This window comes from Lagopus muta, chromosome 7 (assembly GCF_023343835.1).
Source record: "Lagopus muta isolate bLagMut1 chromosome 7, bLagMut1 primary, whole genome shotgun sequence".
NCBI lineage: Eukaryota > Metazoa > Chordata > Aves > Galliformes > Phasianidae > Lagopus > Lagopus muta.
The window spans coordinates 37,542,372-37,552,280 of record NC_064439.1 but is presented as its reverse complement, the minus strand read 5'-3'; positions in this window follow the sequence as shown (position 1 = coordinate 37,552,280).

The following is a 9,909-nucleotide window of genomic DNA, read 5'->3' as shown; positions in this document are numbered from 1 at the left end:
AGATTTCCAGCCCTAAGCTGAGAAGTGGTTCATTTTCATAGCATGCGAGTGCGCTCAGCATCTCTGAGTGAGAAATCAGATATCTAACACCTTGTCTGACAAAGCATTCATAGAGGCACTGTGGTGTTCTACTATAGCTTTGTATGGAAAACTGAATCCACAGAAAGTAGCTGTTCCTGTATGTAGACTAACATAGCTGGCAGTAACTTGTTTCAAAACACTTACCCAGGCAGTCATAGAAAGGACTGAAAGAAAGCCAACTCATATTGGTGAAACAGGACAGAAAGCACATATGTATTTATCATGCCAGTAGAGATACGCATCTCCTCAACTTACTGCCTCTCAATTGCATGCTTATAAAATGAGAATGTTGTACTAATCACTAGTGTAATTAATAGTGAGACACTGCAAATTACCCATTATCAAAATGAGTGACAGTCTGTAATGTTCCAAAGTGTTTACACCTGGCAACATGCAGCAGCACAATAAGTATAGCTTCATGTAATGCTCACTGTCACAAGACTGTGGATACCTTTTTCTGCTGGAGCACGAGAGGCAAGGATGCTTTATTAGCCTCAACTCATAAAAATATTCTTCTTGGTTTAGATTTATCACAGGTTCCTCCAAAACTACAGATGTATTTAAGAAATGGGCTCGTCTTCTTGACTATATGTGCAGACTATGAATGAGGTTTCCCAAACAAATCCTCTGTTGCATAATTCTGCCTGTCATTTTTAATAGGTAGATGGAAAAAAATAGCATTAAGAATCATTGGTTACGATGGGACATACAAGGAGCAACCAGCAGTATCTCATAACTATTTGTATGACATCTGGGCAGCAAATGGGAAACTTTGGTGGATTTATCATGTTACTGAAACAGAAGAAAAAGAGATGTAAGGAAAAGGTAATCCAGAAACGACTAGCAGCAGCATGTAAGGTTTTCATCCTAGGCTTGAACATCTGAGACATTGTTCAAAGGATAGTGAAGATATTTCTTAATTTATGTACAACATGATTTAGAAAAATGTCACTGCTCTGGAAAACAGTCATGGTACCCAGGATATGTTATGCTGAGTCTTAAAATAATCAACTTGATGTTTTGGGCTGAGTGTTTAAATTATGTCTATTATTTTTAATTATGTTTATTGTTTTTATGTAGAAAACTGTTAGCTGAACTCCTTGAGATATTTTATGTATTTTCAGAACATACATATTTCCTCTGACATTTATAAAATATTTTACATTACTAAAATGAGAAATATGGTATTCCCCAGAGAAACTGCCAACATAAGATCCTGATCTTGCAGATATTTCTACATCTGCTCTATATTATGCACTAAAAATAATGCTATTGACTTCAAGTAAGCTTTTTAAAGGACTTAAGTTAACAGTGTGTCTTTCATTGACTAACATTTTTAACAACATAAATGCACACACAGGTTGAACAAAGTATGTAAATTAAACAATCCCTCATGCTTAATCACTCCATCATCTAGATAAAATGGGAAGGTATATGCAATTTCAAATTAATTCTTGCTCATAAGATGAAAACTGCTTAAGAAAAGTTGCTATTAGTATCAGATCACTTTCTTTTTTTCCAACCAGTTTGTTAAAAATGCTTTTCTCTTCCATGAAATTATTTTCATTTATTCAAAATTAAGTAATAATAGAATGGGGGTATATGTTACGGTGCAATAATAGGCATGACAGAGGAGATGACCTGGCAATACCATGTACATACCCCACATGTGAAGATTTCCTTCACTTCACATATGTCAGATATTAGCTGTCAGCTATTCCTTAGTACTACTGTTCTTCAGCCCTGGATATCAGGAAAGATGACTGAAACACTAAGAAGACGTGCATTTTTCCCCACTTGTAAGCTAAACTCTGAGGAAAAGCTGTCAGAGATTTAACATAGTATTGTAAATATTCTTCAACATCCTCCAACTTAGGAGCATACTACCAAAGTATGGGGGTTGGACTCGATGATCTCTGGAGGTCCCTTCCAACCCCTACAATCCTGTGATTCTGTGAAAGAAAGTCTAATGGGAACCTCCCATTGAGTTAAGTTTTGCCAGTGCAACCTGGGTGGAGCAGCACCATGAACACACCAGAGGTCCTGGGAAAATGAGAAGCATGATCACCATCACTATGCCTTTAGAAAGGGAGACAAGCATGACTTTATCCCTAAGGATGCTCAGAAAGTGATTTTTTGTTAGCAGGCAATGACCTCAGGCTAACTGCCAATGCTGACGTTACTGATTCTCAATAGTGATCTACAAGACAACCATAAAAGAAAACAAAAGAAGAAAGAGGATCAAGTAAACAGAAACATTTTAAATGTAATTGCCTCCTTTTTTCCTGTCAATAAAATCAGACTTTTTGCTCTTGTTTAACTAGTTGAGTGCACAAATTATGGCTAGATGTCTCATTAACCGTTGTGCTGAATGGCACTAACAGCTGCCATCCAAAGAGTGTTTAATCTGAATCCACGTTAGACTCACTCAAAATCAGTGGTCTGCCAAGAACTCTTTCAGGCTCAGTGGAGTATCCAAACCTGTTAGTTAGAACTGGCCACTGATCACAGGAGAGTAATTGCCTCAGATGCCCAACAGGCCAAAGCAAATACATCACGGATGCATGATTTTTCCGGTTGAGGGGTTTGTTACTAGAGGTACCAATGATCTGCCATCTCCCTCCCTGAAAAAACAGCTGGAGCTTAGAACTTCTCTGTTTCAATATATATTACGAAAATCAATTATCCTGTGATATATTCATTTAAATTAATTTAAATTATAAATAAGTAAACAGGATTTGGCCTGACTATGGATTTGGCTAGCTTGGAGGAACCAATGAGACAAGGTCTCAAAAAAACACTGCCTCCAGTACTGGTTCACCAAGAGGATAGTCTTGTAATAATAGTCATATCAGAAATGCCTAAAATCATCTGAATTAATTTTAAAATGGTCTCTGGGAAGCAGCTGAGCAAGGACTTAGAGGAAGAGAATGAGAGAGAGAGAAGTGAGGACATTAAAATGGACTGATTAATAAAATACAAATACAGAAAAAGCTGTGCAGCTGGGGTTTTACACCAGCATTTAAAAATAGCAACACATTATTCTGCTTCTGGACCTATATCACTTTAAATCTTTTAGAAACATATTAAAATTACTCAAAGAGAATTTTGTTGAAAAGCTCCCTAGAGTTACACATGATAATTAAAAAGAGGCTCATTGTAAATCCTTCTGTCTAGTTCAACAGTATTATCTGCTTACAGACAGCCCTCAGAGGGCAAAGTCGCAGCCTTGGTCTGGCAAAATTATTGCCCAGTGATGATGCTTTCTTTGTGCTTACAGTAACTCAGCCTGAGCACAGTAACAAAGGATTTTATATATGGCTGCTACAGCATCAGGAGAAAAAAACATCAAGAACATCACTGTTTATATTAATGAGACATTTCTGAAATAGCATTATTTGTCTAAAACAGAGGACAGATCAGCTTTAGAAGTCAAGGAGAGCCGGCAAGAAGCTTGGAGAATCAGTAGTTCAATCTTCCATCTGAGCAAAATACTACCATTCTCTAGATCACATAGAGACATTATGAAACTAATCTTAAAAATGAACTTGAGAGAGCTGAGTGATTGAAATCCAGTTATCTGAATGGTAAGATCATAGTGTCCATGTGTTGAGCAGATCATCGTCTTAGGAATATGATTCAGTAAAAAACAGCAGAAAGAAATATTGTAATTAATCTGGAACTTTGTACTGAAGGAAAAGGAGAACTGAATTTCAAGCTCTTGTTAGTCATCACTGAGGCAAGACAGATATCTAAATCTGATCTACAAAGAAGCAGATTTTTGAAGCAGTGTACCACCATTCCCCATTGGGCATGCAAAATTGCACTGCATTTTGGAATAGCATCTACTCTAAAGCAGAAGACTAGCACAGACCTGTGCAACTGTCTTTCATTTAAGTCTTCAAGACAGAACTGATGTCTTGACCTCTTCTTCACCCTAATGTCAAGGAGTGATTTTCATCCTATTCCTATTTTCCTGGTTCTTTATATTCACAAATAAGAAGGGCTTGAGCAGCACTTCTTAAATGTGCTGAGAATTCTCATAGTGGGTCTTTGCGTGCAAATCTTGTGCATGCTTTCGAGGGTGAGTAAAGATGTGGCCTCTTATGATGGAACTATAATAGAACAACTTATTTGCTTCCATGAGAGCTACACAGGCACCTCCTTGTTTCTTACAGTTTAGTTTGAATTGTTGCTTTCATTATGAACCTATTAGTTCAGGGCTTTAACAGAGCCAAGCAGCTCTGCTTCAGGCTACTATTTGGCTCACACCACCACCAGTACAAGAGTAATGGTTTGTTTGGACAATTTAATAAAATTAAATATCTCAGCAGTCTCCAAGCTCAAAGACAAGCAAAAACGCATGTGCATGATTTCAGATTTTGCAAACTGTATTCAGATTTCAGAAGACATCTTAAAGGAAAAATAAAAAAAAAAAAAGTTCCTTAATTGAAGGTAATTGCCTTGTCAAATTAAGTAAAAACTCTGCTAAAATATTGGCTGGCATCCTAATGGGTAAAAATAATGTTCAAAGACAGCACAGTAACCAACAGAAATTCCATGGAATTTATCCTTAAAAATCTAGTGATGATTAAATTACCACAATGTGAGTCATCTGACGTGGCAAGGTGTGACAATGAACTGCACGCTTCTATCCTTTGTAAAGTTCTGAGGTGCGTTAAAGAGCACTTCGCACCTGATCGTTTGTGCAATTGTCACTGATTGAGAAAGATGTAATTCAGTAACAAGCTAAGCAACTTTTGTCATCAGGGATCAACAAAGAACTCATTTTCCGAAGCATTTATTAAAGCTAAAATCATTACAGAAGAGAGGAGTTTGAAAGCTGCTGCAATATATGTACAAGAAACACCATACACAGTATACATTTTATTAGAAATATTTTTTTCCCGTGCCAGTTATTCCCTACTTCCTATTTCACATTTCCAAAACTGAGAATGAAGCGTAGTGGGAGTCAGTGTTAAAAGCCTTCAAGTGACAGTTTCAGTTTAGAGCCTTTCAGACAAATGAGTGGACGACCCAGGAAACTGGTCTAGTCTATACAGTCCTAAACAGGGCCACTCATTAAGAGCCAGTCAGAAGTGTGGTTGATCACCCAACTCCTGTAGAGGACTGATGAGCAGCCCTAAGGAACAAGTGTTCTGGGCTATGTGGTCCCTTTTCCACATCGCAAATGAGCAGGCAGGCTGTTGGACAGAAGATGCTAAGACAGGGGAGGTATTTGTGCTCTCTTTTGCTAGGAAGTGGTGTTGAATTGTCTAGAACAGCATAGCATTGGAACAAAAGGTGGCACATCTTCGTGATTTTTTTCCCCCTCTTCTTTGTAATGAAGAATGAACTTTAGAGGATAAAAGTTGTCTTAGTTCCACTGACTTCAGTCAAGCTCTGAGAGTCTATGCCAGTATCTGCAACTGGAAGCTTTGGAATCACAGAATCATACAATCACCAAGGTTGGAAAAGATCTCCAAGAACTGGTCCAACTGACCACCCACCACAAATACTCCTCCCCTAACCATGTTCCTTAGTATCACATCTACATGTTTCTTGAACACCTGCAGGGTCGGTGACTTAACCACCTCCCTGTGCAGCCCATTCCAGTGCCAAATCACTCAAAAAATTTTTCCTAATAACCTGAATCTCCCTTGAAGCAACTTGAGGCCATTCCTTCTAGTCCTATCATTAGTTAAGTGGGAGAAGAGGCTGATCCCCACCTCATCAAAACTTCATTTCAGGCAGGTGTAGAGAGCAATAATGTCTCCATTGAACCTCCTCTTCTCCAGACTAAGCAATCCCAGTTCCTCAGCTACTTCTCAAAAGGCTTGTTCTCCAGACCCCTCAAGCTTCACTGTCCTTCTTCAGACATGCTCCAGGTCCTCAATATCTTTCTTGTAGTGAGGGGCCTAATACTGAAGGCAGTACTTCCATAATCATTGAAATACATACATACAAATACCACATTTGTGTTTTAGAGGAACATTCTGTGTTGAAAAAGGCTGCAAACATTTCATAAAACAGCACCATTTTTGTTGACCGTGTACTCTGCAGTCACCTTTGCTGCAAATTGCTGGCATGGCTGTATTGCAGAATGCATAGACAAATGCTCTGCCCTCACATCCCCCTAGACTACATGTGGGATGAAGGAAAAGAAATTCCTCCAGCTCAATTTCCTCAAAATATTGAGGTTCATATCTCTTTGGTATACAGGTTCCTTTACAAATGCCTGGCAGTTACACTCATTTTTGGAGTTACCTAACACACTTGAAGAAGCTGCAAGGAATGCACAAAAAAGCCTGCAGGAATAACATGCGTAACTCTTCAAAATAAAATACTGTAGTTGTTACTGCTTTTGCAGTAAATCTTACTGCTTTACTGCTTGTAATATGGATGATGGTATTCATGAGATTTTTTTTTTCCCCAGGCATCAATTTGAGCAATGTTTAGTCCCCCAAATGATGTTCATTTCAGTTTCTTGGAATAAGAAACCATGTTCAAAAGTCTCTAATCAGGCAAAGGTCTCTGTGAAGAGCAATTTATTCATTAGTGCAATAATAAGAACACACCCCTTTCTGACAAGGGAGAAATTGTGCAACTAGTTGGTGAAATCCATTCCATTATATACCCTGAGTCTGAGGCAGGTAATGCCTCTGCATGGTTGAGCACTCCACTCAGTGGTTGAGCATCTCTGGCTCATAGTCTTCCCAACACCGTTGCTACATTTCCATACAATGCCTGTTACCAACCCGTTGTTTTTGGGTATGTTCTGTACTTTTTATGGCAAAAGGAGGACAATATTTTCAAAAATTTCAACTGTTTCTCCTAAAAGGATGGAGATTCCCCATCTCTCCTATCTGTATACATTTTGTTGATTAAAACATGGTTTCATAGATATCTTCAAAAGTGCTTGTAGTCTCATCATTTTTTTTTGTACATACCATATTTTCAAAACCTAAATTTCAGTATAATCAACACAAGTGTATTAACACTTGTAATTACCTATTGAAGCCTCTGTCTTTTTTGACCCCATTAGATTGTCTGTTGGAATAATCCAGATAGAGTTGTGCCGTGTAAGTAAGTATAGTAAGGGGGGCCCTTACCTATAGAGATTTGTGGAGTTTCAGTCAGATGAAGGAAAAGGACTAAGTAGAAGCTGAAAGTCTATAATGCAGAAGTAGTACTTGGAAGAGATCCTTAATTTTCGTGCTATCCAGGATAATAACTGAGATCAGCCATCATTTGCAGCTGTTCTGGGATATATCACAATGAACAGAGATTAGCCATTATTATTCAGCATCTGTTTCAGTGTCCTCAATATCCTATAAAACTCTATGCTTTACCTGATTGGGCTAGGAGGAGAAACAAACCAATAAATCTGGTTTTATTATGATTATGTTACCAGTCTGGGACTAAATGAACTTCAAATATAATGCCTGGGAATACTAGATAATCATCTTCCAATCATAAGAGTAGCTATTAAGAAGTGGACTGAGGTATAGAAATATTGTTCAAAGTTTTTTTTTAATCTTCTAGCAATTAGAATAGCCATTATTAATCATTAGTGCCATCCATCACTATCAGGACCAGCGGATGTCAGTGCAGTTGGAGAAATGCTTATCCCCCCTTACACAAGGAGCAGTGATCGGAAATGAATTGTCAACTCTGCAAGTCAGCTCTAACTTAGTATACCCTAAATGGTTTGGAATCTTAGAAATGCCCCTCAATTCCATGTCCCAGAGCCCCCATGGAGACCAGCAGAGTGTCAGCAAACTAAGTGCATTTCTAACAGCAACCAAAAAAAGTGGGGGGTGTACAATCAACAAGTGTACAAAGGTTAGGCTTAGTAAGATTATCATGATTGAAAGATAATCAAAATAAATGCTCACCAGTGCCATAGGCTCACAGCAAACTCCACAAGAAGCAATCTCCAGAGAGAGATCCTTCCCCAGCAGCAGTCAGCACTTAAATGGGGTCTAGGAGAGGTGCAGCAAGGCTCCACCCCTTCCATCATACAGCTGAATCACCTTCACCTGTGTTCCCACAGCTGACTCAGTGCTCACCTCAGGTGATCAATCAGAGGTTCAGACCATGATCAACAGTTCCCATACAGGGGGAAAATGCAGAGCTTCCAATACTGAACTTTCATATCAACATTTTTTACTAGTGAGATTGTGAAAAACACTGGAGAGGCTTGGTAGTATTCCAGAAGGGAGGTATATCCATCACTAACACGGGTGGCTAATAGCTCAGTTCTGTAGGTTCAGTAACTTCTTGCATGAAATGTTTCATCTTAAAAGACACAGGTGGAGGACAACGAATTATTTGAGCAATGTATTTTATAATATATACTCAAACCTCAAAATTATACATTTTATCTTAACTGTGTATGACTGACTTGCAAGGATTACTTTCAGGACCACCCTAATTGTCATGTGTTCTATTTTTCCACACAGCTATGACAGAAATCACAGCTGATGAGTAAAAGCCCCTAACACCAACCCTTTGAGGACTTTGAGATTTTATGAGCTAATGCTAAGACTGTACTCCTTTTGTAAAACACTAAGTTTTCAGACACTAAAAAAAACCCGCAGAGATGAAGTAAAATATGTTAATAACCTGAAACAGTGAGTATATCAAATGGACTTTATATAACATATGTAAAATGTAAAAATTCAGTAGCAGATCAAGCATTAAGCCTTTTTTTGTCAGCTGCAAGAATAAAGATAAAATGCAGTTTGAACCCCAACCCCCCCCCCAAAAAAAACAAACAGAAAAAAAAACAAAAAAACCCTCTTCTTTGTAATATAAATGAGTTCTCTAAGTGAGAATCTTTGCAGAGAATGAACATTAGCAACAATCAGTCATCAAAATGGGGTCAAGAAACACAAACCTTTGCAGAAGGAATCAGTATGCTTCACTCTTACAACAGCCTCCCAGGCAACCAGGCTGCTCCAAGTATTTATATCTGAAATGATCTCTGTTTGCAGGCTTCAGATCAGCAAGGAGGAACTACAGTGCCTTCTTTTTTTTTTCCAGCCCTATCTGGCTGCCACCGTGCCAGAACTGTCAAGGAACAAATGCTGTGATTTCAGGCGGTGTGCTCACTTCAGTTTCTGACAATGCCTCTCAGGTGTGTAGGCTTGTCAACTTGATTGTAATGATTGTCACTAAAACTGATGCACTGAGGAACTAAAGGTTGAAATGTATGTTAAAATTGCCTTCCCTATTCATGAGAGGTGCCAGGCCTTGGAAAGAAATTTCAAAGGAATGAAAGCATCTGTAAGGGGGTATTTTTGGCAACTACAGATAATATTTTGTATAAAGCAAGCACTTCCCATTCTGATTTTCTTATCAGAGGAGAGCAGGAAACAACCTGAACTTGAAAACTGGCAGAATCTTATCATTAAGACTGTCACAATCAGAAATCTAATAGCTTTGCAAAGGAGCAGTGAGATTGCATAAAACAGAATTGCTCCAATTTTAGTTCAGCATCCTATGCAAATATATTCTGCATTCTTGAATTATTTTCAAGGTGTTTCACCAACTACATTAATAAAGATGATGATGCAATAGTCAGCATGCAAAAAAAAAAAAAACAACAATGCCTTCAGGAGAAATGGTTTCTTCTGAATGGAAAATGTTTTATACATAAACATCCCAGGGGTCCATCACCTTCTCTCAGGAAGAGCTCGTAATTGGTTTCATTTAGGAAAGCCTTTGGGATCTCTATTAAATGAGTTTTAGTAGGTAGCTTCTATCTATTTGAGTTTCACTGAAGTACTGTTTTCAATACCTCTGATGCTTTCAAAGTGTTTT